General features: G+C 46.4%; 1 protein-coding gene across 5 annotated transcripts in view; it reads right to left on the bottom strand.

The window, feature by feature from the left end:
• osbpl9 (oxysterol binding protein-like 9) overlaps positions 1-17,526 on the bottom strand; it is a 291,865-nt gene that overhangs the window by 105,797 nt on the left and 168,542 nt on the right. The gene's annotated exons all lie outside the window — the stretch shown is intronic.

Consider the following 17,526-nt stretch of genomic DNA (forward strand, 5'->3'; position numbering starts at 1 on the left):
CAAGGGAATCAAAAAGGAAGGACCCCTACAACAGGCTGAGAAATAAAGGAGAGGAATCTAAGTTAGAACATATAATCTTAGAATCATTACAGCACAGAGGCAGCCATTCTGCCCACCGTGTCTATGCTGGCTCTCCCAAGGAGCTATTCAAATACTCCCATTCCCCCACCCTCTTTTATATCCCTCGTTTTCAGATTTATAGAAAATGTAGCAAAGTCGATGGCACTGAAGGCAGTCAGCCACTCTGCCCATTGTGTCTGCGCCAGAAAACAAACCACACAACCTCTTCCCATTTTCCAGCTCTTGATCCACAGCCCTGGAGCTTTTGAGTTGAGGTTTTCTACCTCTACTATCCTTTGAGTTCTGACCAACTACTGGGAGGTCTTGTGGTGTAGTGGGTAGTGTCCCTGCCTCAGAGCCAGAAGATTGAGGTTCAAGTTCCACCCCAAGAGTTCATGGCCAAGAAAGTGCGTTCATTATGCCGCCAAATAGGTTGAGTGTCAATCTGCATATCCTTAGAACAAGCCAATGTTTAGCGATAAGAGCAGGAGAGATTCTGCTAAGTCATGAATAACTAGCTATGGAAATAGATGAAAGTCTGCCTTAATGCACCACTAGGTGCGGGAAGAGGATTGGAATTGGACCACCCGCTGGGTGAAAAAGTTTTCCCCATCTCCCCTCTAAACCTTCTACCAAGCACTTGTTCTCTAGTCACTGGCCCTCAAAGGGAGATAGGTCCTTCCTATCCACTCTAACCAGGCCCCTCAACAACCTTATATACCTTAATCAAATGGGGGAACGCAAGAAATAGGAGTAGACCATACAGCCCATCGTACAGCCCATCGAGCTTGTTCCGCCGCCATTCAATAAGATCATGGCTGACCTTGGGGTTCAACTTCATTTTTCCACCCTTTCCCCATATCCCTCAATTCCCTTAGAGGCAGAGAATATGTTTATCCCAGCCTTAAATGTATCCAACGATAGGAGCATCCACAACTCTCTGGGGATACAGAATTCCAAAGATTCACAACCTTTTCAGTGAAGCAATTTCTCCTCAACTCAGCTCTTTGTCCTTGCACTGTATACCTGTGCTTTATATTCCCTGGCCAACGGAATCACTCTCTCAGCATCTACGCTATCAAGCCCCTTCAGAATTTTGGAGGTTTCAATGAGATTGCCTAACTGCATAGAATATAAGCTCAATTTACTCAAGTCTCGCATCACAGGACAGGACAACCTCTTCATCCTAAGGACCTTCACAGTTCTGCCTCTACTGCAAGAATATCCTCTCTTAAATGTGGAAATCAAAACTGCACACATTGGGTGTGATTTATCCAAAATGTTTCTACGTGTGGTACAGAGCAGGAAATCGCCCTCTAATTTCAGATACCTGTGCATCCGTGTAGCCCAAAACTGGGCTTTGCTCCACAAACTGGACTATTCAAGCTTCATCGATAAGGTTAAAGCAGACTTCGAGGTGTGGTAATCTTCCTTTGACTCTCGCAGGCAGGATCCAAACCATCAAGATGAACGTGCTCCCAAGATTCTTATTTTTATTTCAGTGTATCAAGTTTGTATTACAATTAACAAATTAATTTCAGCTTTTATCCGAGCAGACAAAAGTCCCAGTGTCTGCAGCGCTCTGCTTCAGAGAGGCAGAGGGTCAAAAGGTTTAGCCCTTCCAAATCTCCCGTTTCATTATTGGGCTGCTAACATATAGAAAAGCCTGCAGTGGCTTAGTGACCCTGGATCGAATTGGAGTAAAATGTAGGCATGATCTTGCACCACAGTCTCCTCCCTACACACCACAATTACTGTTGCCTTTCTCCCCTATAGGTCTTTCCTAGAATCCTGTGATGAACTCCTCCCTCAGGATTTGGAGGCAGTTCCGGCAGCAATTCAACCTTATCTCACTGTTCTTGCTTTTCTTGATTTGCGACAATCACCTCTTCGTGCCTTTGAGCTTGGACACATCGTTCAGGTCTTGGAGAACTAGTGATCTTGTGCACTTCGCAGACTGATTTCTAGCTGTCGGTTTTTCCAGCCTTGAAACCCATGGACAGATAGTCTGACCGGCTCTAATCTTTTTTGTTTCTTTCAAATTCGGGGTTTCTCACGCAAGTTATTTTCTTCCTTCCCCTGGACCCCACCTTCTTCATTGTTAGGGAAGTTCCTGTCCTTGACTCAACAGAACCAGGGGTCTATTTCAAACCTACACAACTTTATCCTTTCTTCAGATCCTTCCTATCTGAATAGAGTATGTGAGAAATGAGTTGGGGAGGTAGGCCTCTTGCTTACCGAGGAGGCTTGGAGGGAAGCCCTCTACAGGGCAAATTCCACTTGTTCCAGACTGAGTTTGATTCAGTTCAAAGGATTACCTAGAACACATTGGACAACGGTGAAGATGAGTTCCACTGCGGGTCCCAGAGGGTGAGCCACAAGGCAGCCAGTGTTGCCTGGGATGAGGTGGCAGCAGCCACAGTATGATGGGCGGCGCGGAGAAGACAACCCCATGCGCATGTGCCAGAATACGCTGGCCGGTCTGCGCATGCGCAAGATCACATCGGCCCTTCGGCGCATGCGCAAACTCGCACAGTCCCTCCGGCATCCACCGAGCCCCCGGAAGTGCGGAGAATTCCGTGCTTTTGGGGGCTGTTGACGCCAGAGTGGTTGCCGCCGGTTCTCCCGCCGGCATGGGGACTTAGTCCCCGGAAAGGAGAATCCCGCCCAATATGTTTACTTCTTTGTTAATATTGTTGTTACTGTTTATATTTTCTAATTCAATAAATATATATTTTTAAAACATGTAGAAACATAGGAATTAGGAGCAGAAGTAGACAATTCAGCTCTTCGAGCCTGCACCGCCATTCAGTCAGATCATGGCTGATCTCTTTCTGGTTTTAAATCCATCCCCCCACCTGTCCCCCATATCCCTTTAACCCATTTTTAAAATCAGAAATATATCAATTTCCTTCTTGAAATCATTTAATTATTTCAACCTTTTCACCCAAGTCATTAGCAATCTATAGCTGAGACCCCAGATCTGCTCAGCATCCTGATGAACCATGTGAAAGTGAGAAAGGGCGGAAATTGGAAGCAAAGTCAATGACATTTTTCAGTTCTGGGCGCACAAAACTGAACTAATACAGTCATAAAAGTATCAAAAAAAGGTGTGGGCAGGCGTCCTCCCAGAGTTGGGCTGGAACAAATAATGTAATGCATATGCCAAAAAAGGCAGGGATAGCTATGACCAATGCAGATACTCACAGCAACACTTTTTATTTGAAGCAAATGAGAGGAGTTGAAGGGGAAGTTGTCCAATGCGAGAACAAATTCAACCTGGTAGATGGTGTTGATGGGTAGGTGGGGATTGGTTACAGAGAAAAGCAGGAAAGTGGACTTAGTGAGTGTTAGATCAACCATGAAGGACGGAATAACCTTCTCCTTCTACTATTTCTTATGGTCAGACCTACGTTCAAGGGCGAAGCTCTCAGTCCTTCTTGGTGGAGGTTGCAAATGTAGAGAGATTGGACATTTATGGTGCAATGGGGGATAGTGAAGGCTAGAAAATTGGAAACTTAAAATGACAGAGGGCACTAGAAGAGTCACTGATGTAGATAGAGGAAGTAATTGATACAGCGGGGCAGGGACAGACAGAAGCCATATGTATATCAGCCTGTTCTGTTAGTGGATTTTGGGAAGAAGATAGAAATTAGCTGTTCAAGGCAGGGGAACTAAGGTTGGAGGCCATGGAGGGAAGATGCCCAGAGGAGATAGGGGTCAGTGACAGTCATGGAGACAAAGGTTTGATGTTCAGTGGCAGAGTCATGATCCAGGAGAGTTCGTAACACGTGTCATAGAGATGCCGTTTGGTCTCTGAGAGGTAACAGTCCGTATGCCTGACAACAACAGAACATTTGTCAGCAGGTTTGATGATGATGTTAGGATTGAACCAAATGGACTGCTGCAATATAGGTTAGAGTGAGGTGAGTGGAGAGAGTAGAGAAATTGAGATAGCTGATGTCATGTTGGGCAGTTCTCACTTCTCCTTCATTTCTACTCACTTCCTCCAAATAAACATGTTGCTATGGCTACCTGCACGGGTGTGACTTATATCTGTCTTTTTTTGTGGGATGTATCGAATCTTTGTCCAGTTCTATTCAGACTTCCTTCTTCCCTCATCTCTTTTCCCAGTACACAGATGACTAATTGGTGCAGATTCCTACTCTCATTCTCAAATGTAACATTTCATTAATTTTGCTTCCGATTTCCATCTCTTCTAATCTTCATCAAGACCACAGGAAATAGGAACAGGAGTAGGCCATTCAATCCTTCAAGCCTGAACTGCCATTTAATAAGATCATGACTGATCTAACACTCACTAAGTTCACTTCCCTGCCTCATCTCCATAACCTTAATTCCCCAACTAAGTAAAAATCTATTGATCTCAGCCTTGAAATGTTCAAAGACTCAGCCACCACAACTTCCTGGGGCAAAGAATTTCAAGATAGACCACTCAAAAGAAATTCTTGATCAGATCATCTTAAATAAGCACCCCCTTATTCTTCGACTATGTCCTCTGATCATACACTCTCCCATGAGTAAACATCATCCCAGCATTTGCCCTGTCTAATCCCCCAAGAATCTAATATGTTTCAATCATATCACCTTTAATTCTTCTGAGTTCCAAGGAGTACAGACCCAACCTGTTTAATCTTTCCTCATATGGCAGTCCCAACAGACCTGGTTCCATCCTAGTAAACCCCCTCTGTACTGCCTCCAATGGTAATATATCTTTCCTTAAATAAGGGGAGCAAAAATGTACACAGTATTATAAATGTGGTCTCACCAGTACCTTGTACAGTTGCAGCAACACCTGTTTATTTTTATACTCCAGCCCGCTTGAAATAAAAACAAGCATTCCATTTGCCTTCCCCATTAGCTTCTGCACCTTGTCATGTGAGAGTACCCGTTAAGAAATGGGTATTTAAGAAATGCACTTCTAAGAAATGGAGCTGCTCAGGTTACTGGAGTGATGTCAGAGTGTGGGTGCTGCTGAACTCTACTTCTGCTTTTCAGTTTCAGTTTGAGAAAAGCTTGGGTGTGTAGCCACCTGGGTTGGCCACTTCCTCACACAAAATGGAAGAACGCAAAGGTTACAGGGAAAAATGGACAGTTGCAAAGAGACAAGCAGTTTGCAGAATCCCCTGCGTATTCTGGATGCTAAAGAAACCAGACAGCATTGTAACTAACAAGTTTGCATATTAATGAAGCGAGTCCCGGTGATTCCCAGGCACAATGGACACAACACTTAACTGCAATCGCTACATTCTATAGGTCAGACTTCTCGGCGCCAAAGGGAGTCTGAAACAATATGTCCCAAGGACCGCCCAGTGATCAAGGAACAGCCCCGTTATTGGGGAAATTCAAATCAATCGATTGGAAAGAGACCCAATCGATTGCAAGTTTATAGAGGGTCCACCCAGAAGGGCGCGAAGCCCCTGGGACCTATAAAAGTCAGGTCCCAGGACTGATTCTTTCTTCTTGACCAGCCGACCCTCCCAGCAGAACACCTTTGCAGCAGAAGACCTTGACCAAGAGAAGGAGATGCCTGGTCAGCAGCCACCATCAAGTAAGTGGCATACAACGCACGCTACGAGAGTAGACACTCCTGACCCCTTTAGTCCACACCAACTGGAAACCTGCGGACCCAGTGCAGAGCAAGAGGCCATTGTTCCCTGATCCGGCAGTTCTCTTATTCTAGAAAAGTATTGGCCTATTAATGGTAGGAATAGTTTAGTCTTAATATTATATGCATGAGTAGTAAATAACTGTGCTATAATAAACGTGTCTTGTTTGAACTTACTAACTGGTGTATCGAGTCATTGATCTGAACTTGAACTGGAGCCTTGTGGCGGTATCATAACGATACCTGGCGACTCCAGAGCTAAGTAATAAACAGAGCCAATTGAGTGCAAAGCACACTCACCCAGAACGAGCAACAGGTGTATCTGTGTTTTTCAGTGAGCTGCATCTGAAGGTGATCTCTGTCATCCAAAGACTATCTATGGATCCTTTGGCGAACTCAGAATTGTAAAAGGTCTCAGTATTAAATGTAAACCTAATGTGCTCCTGTTTGAAGGTTTGTTAAATCTTTTGAGTGTAAAAGGACAGCATACAGGTTACTTAGTGTTGTATTCTTTGGGGGGTGTATTTGATTTACTGGTTGTTAAGATATTCACTGTTTGTTTAAAAAGGTTAACTTGAGTTCATAGAATAAACATTGTTTTGTTTTAAAAACCACTGACCCATTTTCTGCTATACCATACCTGTAGAGTGAGCCGTGTGCTCCATATACCACAATCTAGTAAAAGGTGTGGGTCAGGTGAACTCCATGATACACTTTGGGATTCTCTAAACCCTGGCCCATAACAACCTGTATGCTAACTCTCTGGGTTTCATGAATTAGGACCCCAAGATCCTGCTTTCTGCAGTCTCTCTCCATTTAAATAATAATGCGCCTTCTCAGTCTTTCTTCCAAAATGAACAATCTCACATTTCCCCACGTTGAATTCCATTTGCCAATTTTCTGCCCTTTGAAGAGACCTGGGTCTCTTTGTACACCAGTAACTGAAAGCAGGCATGTAGGCACAGCCAGCAGATAAGAAGGTAAATGGTATATTATGAACATCTAACACAGGATCATAAGTGGGCAATTCAGCCCCTTGAGCCTGGTCCACATTCAATATCATGCCATGACTGATGTGATGTGTTTCGAATTCCACATTCCCATCCACCCTCAATAACCCTTTTATTCTCTTGCCTAACAAGAAGCTATCTACCTCAGCCTTAAAAATATTCAATGGCCCTGCCTCCACAGCCTGAGGCAGAGAGCTCCGAGTTCCAAAGTCACACAACCCTCAGAAAACAATTCTCTTAATTTCTGTCCTAAAAGAAAATTCCCAATGTTAAAACAGTGTCCCCGAGTTCCTGGATTCACCCACAAGAAGAAACATCCTTTTCATATCCACTTTGTCAAGATTGTTCAGGATCTATATACTTCAATCAAGCCACCCCTTACTCGTCTAAACTCCAGTGGGAAACTAGTCCAGTCTGTCCACATAAGACAATCCATTCATTATTTCCCTTTCACAAAACCACGCTGAGTCTTCCTTTCTAAATGCCCAGCTAAACCTCCATAATTAATGATTCTAATACCTTCCCCACAACAGATGTCCACCTACAAGTTCCTCTTTTCTGTCTCCGTTCTTGAAGAGAGAGTTCACATTTGTTTGTTTTTTATAAATTTGGAGTACCCAAATATATTTTTTTTCACAATTAAGGGGCAATTTAACGTGGTTAATCCACCTAGCCTGGAGAGTTTACATTTGTTACTTTTCAGACTTTTGGAACCTTTCCAGAATCTAGAGAATTTTGGAAAATCAACCCCAATGCCTCAACTACCTCATTAGCTATGACCGTAGGATGAAGCTGATCAGGACCTGGAGATTGTTAGCCCACAGCTCTATCTGTTTGTTCAGTACAGCTTCCTTAAATGACGGTAATTTCACCAAGTTCCAATCTCCCTTCCATCTCCTGATTTACAGCTATTACTGGAATGTTTTTGTATCTTCTATAGCTTGATGTATGCCTTCTTTTTAAAAAAAATATAAATTTAATGTACCCAATTCATTGTTTTCCAATTAAGGGGCAATTTAGCGTGTTCAAGCCACCTAACTTGCACATCTTTGGGTTGTGGGGGCGAAACCCACGCAAACACAGGGAGAATGCGGAAACTCCTCACGGACAGTGACCCAGAGCCGGGATCGAACCTGGGACCCCGGCGCCATGAGGCAGCAGGGCTAACCCACTGCACCACCGTGCTGCCCTCACGTATGCCTTCTTGACTACCTTCTCCACCTGTGTTGCCACTTTCAGTGACCAGTGGACCTGTACACCGAGAATCCTCTGCGGAGTCTGCACGGTTTCCTCGTGTCCGCGTGGGTTTCCTCCGGGTACTCCAGTTTCCTCCCATAGTCCAAAGACGTGCAGGTTAGGTGGATTGGCCATGATAAATTGCCCTTAGTGTCCAAAAAGGTTAGGAGGGGTTATTGGGTTGTGGGGATGGGGGGTGGGTCGGTGCAGACTCGATGGGCCGAATGGCTTCCTTCTGCACTGTATGTTCTATGTTCTCTATGCATCTGCGTGTATTTCTTCCAGGTTCTCCGGTTTCCTCCCACAAGTCCCAAAAGACACGCTGTTCGGTGAATTGGATATTCTGAATTCTCCCTCTGTCTACCCAAACAGGCGGCGGAATGTGGCGACTAGGGGCTTTTCACAATAACTTCATTGCTGTGTTAACCTAAGACTACATGTGACAATAAGCCTACTTGTGACAATAATTCCCGTACCAGCCTCCCCAAACAGGTGCCAGAATGTGGCGACTAGGGGCTTTTCACAGTCACTTCATTTGAAGCCTACTTGTGACAAAAAGCGATTTTCATTTTCATTCATTTCATAAAGATTATTATTGTCAATACGGGTTCGCCATTTACTGGATATTTCCCACCTGTATTAGACCTTCAAAAATGCATTACATCACATTTGTCCAAATCAAACTCCATCTGCCATCTCTCCGCTCAAGTCTCCAAACAATCTAAATCCTGCTGTATCCTCTCGACCATCCTATAAAGAACATAAGAACATAAGAACTAGGAGCAGGAGTAGGCCATCTGGCCCCTCGAGCCTGCTCCGCCATTCAATTAGATCATGGCTGATTTTTTGTGGACTCAGCTCCACTTTCCGGCCCGAACACCATAACCCTTAATCCCTTTATTCTTCAAAAAACTATCTATCTTTACCTTAAAAACATGTAATGAAGGAGCCTCAACTGCTTCACTGGGCAAGGAATTCCATAGATTCACAACCCTTTGGGTGAAGAAGTTCCTCCTAAACTCAGTCCTAAATCTACTTCCCCTTATTTTGAGGCTATGCCCCCTAGTTCTGCTGTCACCCGCCAGTGGAAACAACCTGCCTGCATCTATCCTATCTATTCCCTTCATAATTTTAAATGTTTCTATAAGATCCCCCCTCATCCTTCTAAATTCCAACGAGTACAGTCCCAGTCTACTCAACCTCTCCTCATAATCCAACCCCTTCAGCTCTGGGATTAACCTAGTGAATCTCCTCTGCACACCCTCCAGCGCCAGTACGTCCTTTCTCAAGTAAGGAGACATCCTCATCGCTATCCGCAATTCCACCAGCCTTTGTGTCATCTGCAAACTTACTAATCAGACCAGTTACATTTCCCTCCAAATCATTTATATATACTACACACAGCAAAGGTCCCAGCACTGATCCATGCGGAATACCACTAGTTATAGCCCTCCATTCAGAAAGGTACCCTTCCACTGCTACACTCTGACTTCTATGACCAAGCCAATTTTGTATCCATCTTGCCAGCTTACCTCTGATTCCGTGTGTCTTCACCTTCTGTACCAGTTTGCCATGAGGGACCTGGTCAAAGGCCTTGCTGAAGTCCATGTAGACGACATCCACTGCCCTACCTTCATCAATTATCTTGGACTCAATCAAGTTAGTGAGACATGGCCTCCCCTTCACAAAACAATGCTGCCTCTCACTAATACGTCCGCTTGCTTCCAAATGGAAGCAAATCCTGTCTCAAAGAATCATCTCCAATAATTTCCCTATCACTGACATAAGGCCCGTCGGTCTGTAATATCCTCAATTATCCTTGCTACCCTTCTTAAACAAAGGAACAACATTGGCTATTCTCCAGTCCTCTGGGGCCTCACCTGTAGCCAGTGAGGAATCAAAGATTTCTGTCAAGGCCCCAGTAATTTCCTCCCTTGCCTCCCTCAGTACTCTGGGGAGCCCTAGGGACCTATCTACATTAATGTTTTTCAAGACGCCCACTACTTCCTCCTTTGATCTCAATGTGACCCAGACTAAACACCCTTCCCCAGACTCATCATCCACCAAGTCCTTCTATTTTGTGAATAATTATGCAAATTACTCACTTAGTACCTTGCCCATTTCCTCTGGCTTGATGCATAGATTCCCTCCCCTGTTCTTGGGTGGGTGAACCCTTTCTCTGGCTAGCCTCTTGTTCTTTATACATGTATAAAAAGCCTTGGGATTTTCCTTAACCCTGTTTGCCAATGACTTTTCATGACCCCTGTTAGCCTTTCTGTCTCCTTGCTTAAGTTCCTTCCTACTTTCCTTATATTCCTCACGGGCTTAGTCCGTTCCCAGCCTTCTCGCCCTTACAAATACTTCCTTTTTCTTTTGGACTAGGCCCACAATATCCCTCGTTACCCAAGGTTCCCGAAACTTGCCATATTTATCCTTCTTCCTTATAGGAACGTCCTCACAGGAACATGTCGGTCCTGAATTCCTATCAACTGGCATTTGAAAGCCTCCCACATACCAGATGTTGATTTACCCTCAAACATCTGCCCCAATTTAGAACCTTAGAAACCTCTGGAATTTTCTATTCCAGAAGGCAGTTGAAGCCAAGTCACTGAATATATATAAGCAAATAGATTTCTAGACAATAAGGGCATCGAGGGGTATGGGGAGAGTGGAGTATAGCATTGAGATAGAGGATCAGCCACGATCATTTTGAATAGCAGAACAAGCTCATCGGGTCAAATGTCCTACTTCTGCTCCTAGTTTCTAAGTTTCTTACATGCATTTATAATTTGGCTACAAATAAATAGCGAAAGTTTAATATTGGTTTGTGATGTTATGAGAAATATTTTATATGGCTGAATTTTTGGCTAAATTAAACTGGATAAACCTCCTAAATAGGCAAATAAATATGAAGGATGAATGTGTCTTTAAAAGCATTCTAAAATAAAATGAGCTGTGTATGCCCCAAAAAGTTGAGAGGGCACAATAAAGAGAAACCCACAGTTAACAAGAAAAATGCAGAGATAAATTAAGCTTTACATAAAGATATTTTACAGAATTAAGGGTTAAATCTAGGGGGAACCTGAACAAATATCACACACAATTAAGGAAGACAAAAACAGCAAAGGCAACCTGGGAAATCTGAAGTACACAATCATAGTAGCAATAACAGAAGATTACTCAGCTGCACTATCAGAAGACTGTTAAAAATGTTATAGGCTACTGAAAGACAGTTCAGAACAGACAACATATTCCCAGGTGTTCACAGAACTGTAAACAGCTATTTTGCATCACTATAGATTTTGCATCACTGTGGATGATGCTCAGATTCTAGTTGTAAAATATATTGTAGTCAATAATCTTGTAATTGTCAGCATGGATAAAATTGAAAATCTCAATGTAGAATTCCAAGTCTAGATAACATTCACCCCAAGGTGATGAAGGAGGTAGGTCAAGTGTTCTATGAGCTTATTATCCAAACCTTCAATAGTACAATACAACCTTGGATTGTTCTCTTAGATGGGAACAGTCATTCACATCGTCCTGAATTTCAAAGATAAGGGACAAATTTGGGGCAGCACGGTAGCATGGCGGTTAGCATAAATGCTTCACAGGTCCAGGGTCCCAGGTTCGGTTCCCGGCTGGGTCACTGTCTGTGCGGCGTCTGTACGTCCTCCCTGTGTGTGTGTGGGTTTCCTCCGGGTGCTCCGGTTTCCTCCCACAGTCCAAAGATGTGCGGGTTAGGTGGATTGGCCATGCTAAATTGCCCGTAGTGTCCTAAAAAGTAAGGTTGGGGGGGGGGGGGGGGGGGGGGGTGTTGGGTTACGGGTATAGGGTGGATACGTGGGTTTGAGTAGGGTGATCATTGCTCGGCACAACATCGAGGGCCGAAGGGCCTGTTCTGTGCTGTACTGTTCTAAAAAAAAAAATCAGAGTCAAAGGAGCTATAGGTCATTCCGAAATTGCTTGAGGAAATTTTAAGAGATGCTCTTCACAATCACTGGGAAGGAGAAGGGGCCAATAGAGATACACAATGCAGCTTCCAGTAGAAAAGGTGTGTCTTACAAACTTGATTCAGTTCTTTTGAAACTGATGAAGATAATCTGGCTATTATTATTTGCCTGGATTTTTTGAAATACTTTAATAAGGTGTCTCAACCAGATTACTTCACAAAACAGAATTTTGTGCTATCAATGAAAATTTTATGAATTGGATTAGGAATTGATTTTCTCTGTCAGACAGTTGCAGCCAATGTTGTGGAGCAGTCTAGAGGATCAGCCAAGAGGCTGGTGTCCTCCAGGGACCAGATGTGAGGTTCTGTATTTCCATTACGATGACACTGGAGATTGGAGTCGGGCATACTGTCAGCAAGCATGCAGAATATATGAAAATCTGTGCAAGTGTCAAGACTGCAGAGAGGTGCAATTTCAAATGGATATGGCAGATAAATAAATGCAACGTGATTCATGACAGTAGGACCGATGCAAAACCTATTTACAGCCAACAATACTGAAAGTGGTTGAGGGAGTACAAATTGCCCAACCCACAGAAGTCTTAGCCAAAGTAAACAGAGTATTAGGTTACATTAATATTTTTTATCAAACAATATTTTTCATCAAATTCATAAGGACGGCTTCCGTTGGTGCCTATGAAGGAGTAGGTCACACATTCGGTGGCTCCCGCTCGGGTCGGACCTTTGGGCCTTTTCCCCTGATTTTTTACCGGACTCGATTTGGAAAACTGATGGTAGAGGCAATTGTTGATTGGATTCGCACATTGGTGCATGGAGAGGTGGACTAGAAGCGCTCGCAAAGGAAGAAACAGACAAACAGACAGGGCTTGTGCTCAAGCTGCAGCGGGAGAAAGCATGGCGGATGACCGGAGTCCTGGCTTGTCGACCCAGCGGTCAACCGAGCAGCTGATGCAATTTATCCAGGAGGGCTTCGCCAAGCAGAAGCAGGAATGCTTGGACCCCGATTAAAGAATCAATTGCACGGCTGGAGCTCAGATTGGATGTCCAAGATCAGGCGATCCAGAAAGTAGAGAAGGCGCTGGCTGAGCAGAAGGACAATCAAACTGCGGTGGAGTTGGAGGTGGGGATGCTGAGAGACCAGCAGAAAAGGCTCCTGGAGAAGGCGGAGGACCTAGAGAATAGGTCCCGCCGGAAGAACCTGAGAATCATCAGGCTCCCGGAGGGGTCCGAAGGAGCGGACGCTGGGGCATATATAGCGGGCATGTTCGAGAAGCTGCTGGGGGATGTGGCATTCTCCCGTCCCTTGGAGGTGGACAGGGCTCAAAGAGCGCTCGCGAGGTGGTGAGATTCCACAGGTACTTGGACAAGGAGCGTATTTTACAGTTGGCCAGGAAGACACAGAGCTGTAAATGGGAGAACAGTATTTTGCGGATCTATCAGGGTCTGAGTGATGATGTGGCCAGGAGAAGAGCCAGGTTCAATCAGATAAAGACGACCCTTTTTAACAAAAAGGTGAAGTTTGGACTGCTGTATCCAGCCCATCTCTGGGTCACGTATGAGGAGCAACATTTTTATTTCGAGTCACCCGAGGAAGCGATGCACTTCGCGAAAAGGAAAGGACTGGTGGCGAACTGAGGACTTTGAACTTTGCTGCAACGTTCACGTTTAAAAAAGTTTCTTATTTTTTGGACATTACTTGTCATGCCTTCTGTATTGATTAGGGGCCAGTTGCAGAGCTGAGTGAGTTAAAGTTTACTTTGCACTGATGGGAGATGGAGGTGTGTTTCTTAGATGCTGGATCTTCTGTTTGATCTTTTCTTTGCTTATCGGTTTATTTCTAGGGTAATTGAGTCGGGACTGGTTTTTCGTTTGAATGTGTGTGTATGAGCGACAGAGAGAATGTCTGGCGCCATGGGCAGGAGTCACCAAGCTAGCTGGCGGGCTAGCTCACGGATGCGCAGTGGGGGGTGAGCAGATGTTAGGCTTATCGAAGGAGTCGATTTACATTGTGGGAGGGGGAGGGGGGGGAAATGTTCTGCTGACGAGGGAGGGACTTTTGCTGAGGGACAGAGAGGAGATCGGGGGCGGAAGCTGCCTGTGGGTGGGCCGGTGAAGGCGTGGGGCGCGGGCTAGAGACCGGCCCAAGAAAGTGGTGACTGATCGGCCGGGGGGGGGGGGTGAAGTTCTCCTTCTACTCACAAGTGCATAAACTGTACTCCCGGATTGATTTTGTTATTTTGAACAGGGCTCTACTGACGGGGCTGGTGGACACGGGGTACTCGGCGATCACAATCTCAGACCATGCTCCGCACTGGGTTGACCTACAGCAGGGGTGGGCAAACTTTTCCGTGCAAGGGCCACATTCAGAAATTCACAATTTTAAAGGGCCGCATAGTATATTAATTAATAGTCCCGGTTGTAACCAACTAGCGTGCGGCATATACCTCAGCGCTTCTCCCGGCGGCATCCTGCCTTTAGCCCTCTTTTTCTCTACTTTTCAAAAATGGCGCTTCACCCGGTTATGATTCTGGGCGCCTCATATAGAACATAGAACACAGAACAGTACAGCACAGAACAGCCCCTTCGGCCCTCAATGTTGTGCCGAGCAAAGATCACCCTACTCAAGTCAACGTAACCACCCTATACCAGTAACCCAACAGCCCCCCCCCCCCCCCCCCAAATTAACCTTATTTTTAAGGCCGCATAAAGACCTTTGGCGGGCCGCATGCGGCCCGCGGGCCGTAGTTTGCCCACCCGACCTACAGGTTAGTGAAGACAGTAACCAGCGCCCAAACTGGAGGCTAGACGTGGGACCTGCAGCTGACGAAGAGGTGTGCAGGCTGCTGAGGAAATGTATTCAGAACTACCTGGAGGTCAACGACACGGGGGAAGTTTCGGCAGCGGTGTTCTGGGAGGCATTGAAGGAGAGACGGTAGACAGAGATGGACCGACTGGTAAAGGAGATATATCAGGTCGACAGGAGGCATGCGGAGACCCCAGAGGCAGGGCGTTTAAGGGAACAGCGGAGGCTGCAGGCGGAGTTTGGCTTGTTAACTACAGGGAGGGCAGTAGAGCAGTTGAGGAAGGCAAGGAGGGCGATCTATGAGCATGGGGAGAAGGCCAGCAGAATGCTCGCACAGCAGCTTTAAAGAGGGAGGCTGCCAGGGAGATAGGGAAAGTAAAGGATGGGGACAGGTGCCTGGTTGGAGACTCAGCAGGGGTGAATAAGACGTTCAAGGAGTTTTATAGTAGGCTGTGTGAGTCGGAACCACCCTCCTGAAGGTGGACGGGGGGCTGGTAGAAGGGTTGGGGGCCCCGATCAGGTTGGAAGAGAGAGCAGAGGGTCTGAAGGCCATGCAGTCGGGTACGGCCGGATGGGTACCCAGTGGAGTTCTATAAAATGTTCTCTGGGATATTGGGGCCGCAGTTGATGAGGACATTCAATGAGGCAAGGGAGCATGGGGTGCTTCCCCCGACGATGTCACAGGCCACGATTTCATTGATCCTGAAGCGGGACAAAGACCCGGAGCTGTGTGGGTCCTGCAGGCCGACATCCCTATTGAATGTGGACACCAAACTGCTGGCCAGAATCTTGTCCTCTAGCTTTGAGGATTGTGTTCCGGACGTTATTGGGAAGGACCAGACGGGGTTTGTTAAGGGAAAGTAGTTGGTGGCCAATGTAAGAAGGTTGTTAAATGTTATCATGATGCCCCCGGAAGGTAGGAAGGTGGAGGTAGTGGTCGCAATGGACTCAGAGAAGGCCTTTGATCGAGTAGAATGGGAATATCTGTGGACGGTTCGGATTTGGGCAGGGCTTTATTGACTGGGTCAGGTTGTTGTATCAGGCTCATGTGACGAATAGGACAACATCGGACTATTTTAGGCTGCATCAGGGGACGACACAGGGATGCCCCCTCTCCCCACTGTTGTTCACGTTAGCCATAGAGCCGCTGGCAATTGCGCTGAGAGCCTCAAGGGGCTGGTCCAGGGCGGGGGGGTGGGGGGAAACAAAGTCTTGCTTTACGCAGATGACCTGCTCCTCTATGTATCGGACCCAGTAGATGAGATGGAAGAAATCATGAGGATTCTGGGGAATTTGGTCAGTTTTCGGGGTATGAACTAAATATGGGGAAAAGTGAGATGTTCGCGGTCCAGGCAAGGGGCTAGGAGAGGTGACTGGGGGAACTGCCGTTTAAAGTGGTAGGGGAAGCTTTCGGTACCTAGGCATCCAGGTGGCATGGGAATGGGAATGGTTGCACAAGTTAAATTTGGCCCGATTAGTAGACCAAATGAGGGATGATTTTCGGAGGTGGGACGTGCTCCCGTTGTCACTAGCTGGGAGGGTGCAGACAGTGCAAATGACGGTCCTCCTGAGATTCCTGTTTGGGTTTCAGTGTCTCCCCACCTTTATTCTGCGGTCCTTTTTTAAACGGGTCAATAAGGTAATCACCGGCTTTGTATGGGCGAGTAAAAAAGGGGATGCTTGAGCGGAGCCAGGGAGAGGGCGGGCTGGCGCTGCTGAGCTTCAGTAATTACTATTGGGCGGTGAATATAGCCATGATCAGGAAGTGGGTGGTGGGGGAGGGTCGGTAATGGAGCGTGTGGAGGCGGCTTGTTGGGGGCGTTGATAACTGCGCCCCTGCCGTTCCTGCCGGCACGGTACTCCACCAGCCCCGTGGTGGTGGCAGCCCTGAGAGTCTGGGGGCGATGAAGGAAGCATGTGGGAGTGGAGGGAGCATCGGTCTGGTCCCCAATCTGTAATAATCACCGCTTTGCCTTGGGAAGGATGGATGGTGGGTTTCGGAGATGGCAGAGAGCAGGGATTGAGAGGATGGGAGATATGTTTATCAAGGGCAGCTTTCCTAGCCTGAGGGAGCTGGAGGAAAAATTTGGATTGGCGAGGAGAAATTAATTTAGGGACTTCCTACACAGGCAGGTTTCAACCTTCCCGCTCCTACCATCAAGGTGGATTCAGGACAGGGTAGTTTCCAGAGTGTGGGTGGGAGAAGGGAGGGTCTCTGACATTTACAAGGAACTCATGGGGTCAGAGGGGACGCAGACTGAGGAACTGAAGCGCAAGTGAGAAGAGGAGTTCAGAGGAGAAAGAGAGGATGGTCTCTGGGCGGACACATTGAGTAGAGTCTACACGTCCACAACATGTGCCAGGCTCAGCCTGATACAATTCAAGGTCATTCACTGCGCTCTCATGACAGTGGTCTGGATGAGCAGGTTCTTTGGGGTAGAAGATAGGTGTACAAGGTGTGCGGGAAGGCCAGCTAACCATGTCCACATGTTCTGGACTTTCCCAAAGCTTTGGGGATTCTGGCAGCGGTTTGGAGATGTCATGTCCACGGTGTTAAAAACAAGGTTGGCACCGAGTCCAGAGGTGGCGATTTTCGGGGTGTCGGAAGATCCGGGAATCCAGGAGGAGAAAGAGGCAGACATTCTGGCCTTTGCTTCCCTGGTAGCCGGATAATATTAACTTGGAGAGACTCAAAGCCCCTGAAGTCGAAGACCTGGCTATCTGACGTGGCTAGCTTTCTGTTTGGAGAAAATCAAGTTCGCCCCGAGAGGGTCAATGTTAGGGTTCGCCCGGAGGTGGCAGCCGTTCATCGACT

This window comes from Scyliorhinus canicula, chromosome 4 (assembly GCF_902713615.1).
Source record: "Scyliorhinus canicula chromosome 4, sScyCan1.1, whole genome shotgun sequence".
In the NCBI taxonomy this organism is placed as follows: domain Eukaryota; kingdom Metazoa; phylum Chordata; class Chondrichthyes; order Carcharhiniformes; family Scyliorhinidae; genus Scyliorhinus; species Scyliorhinus canicula.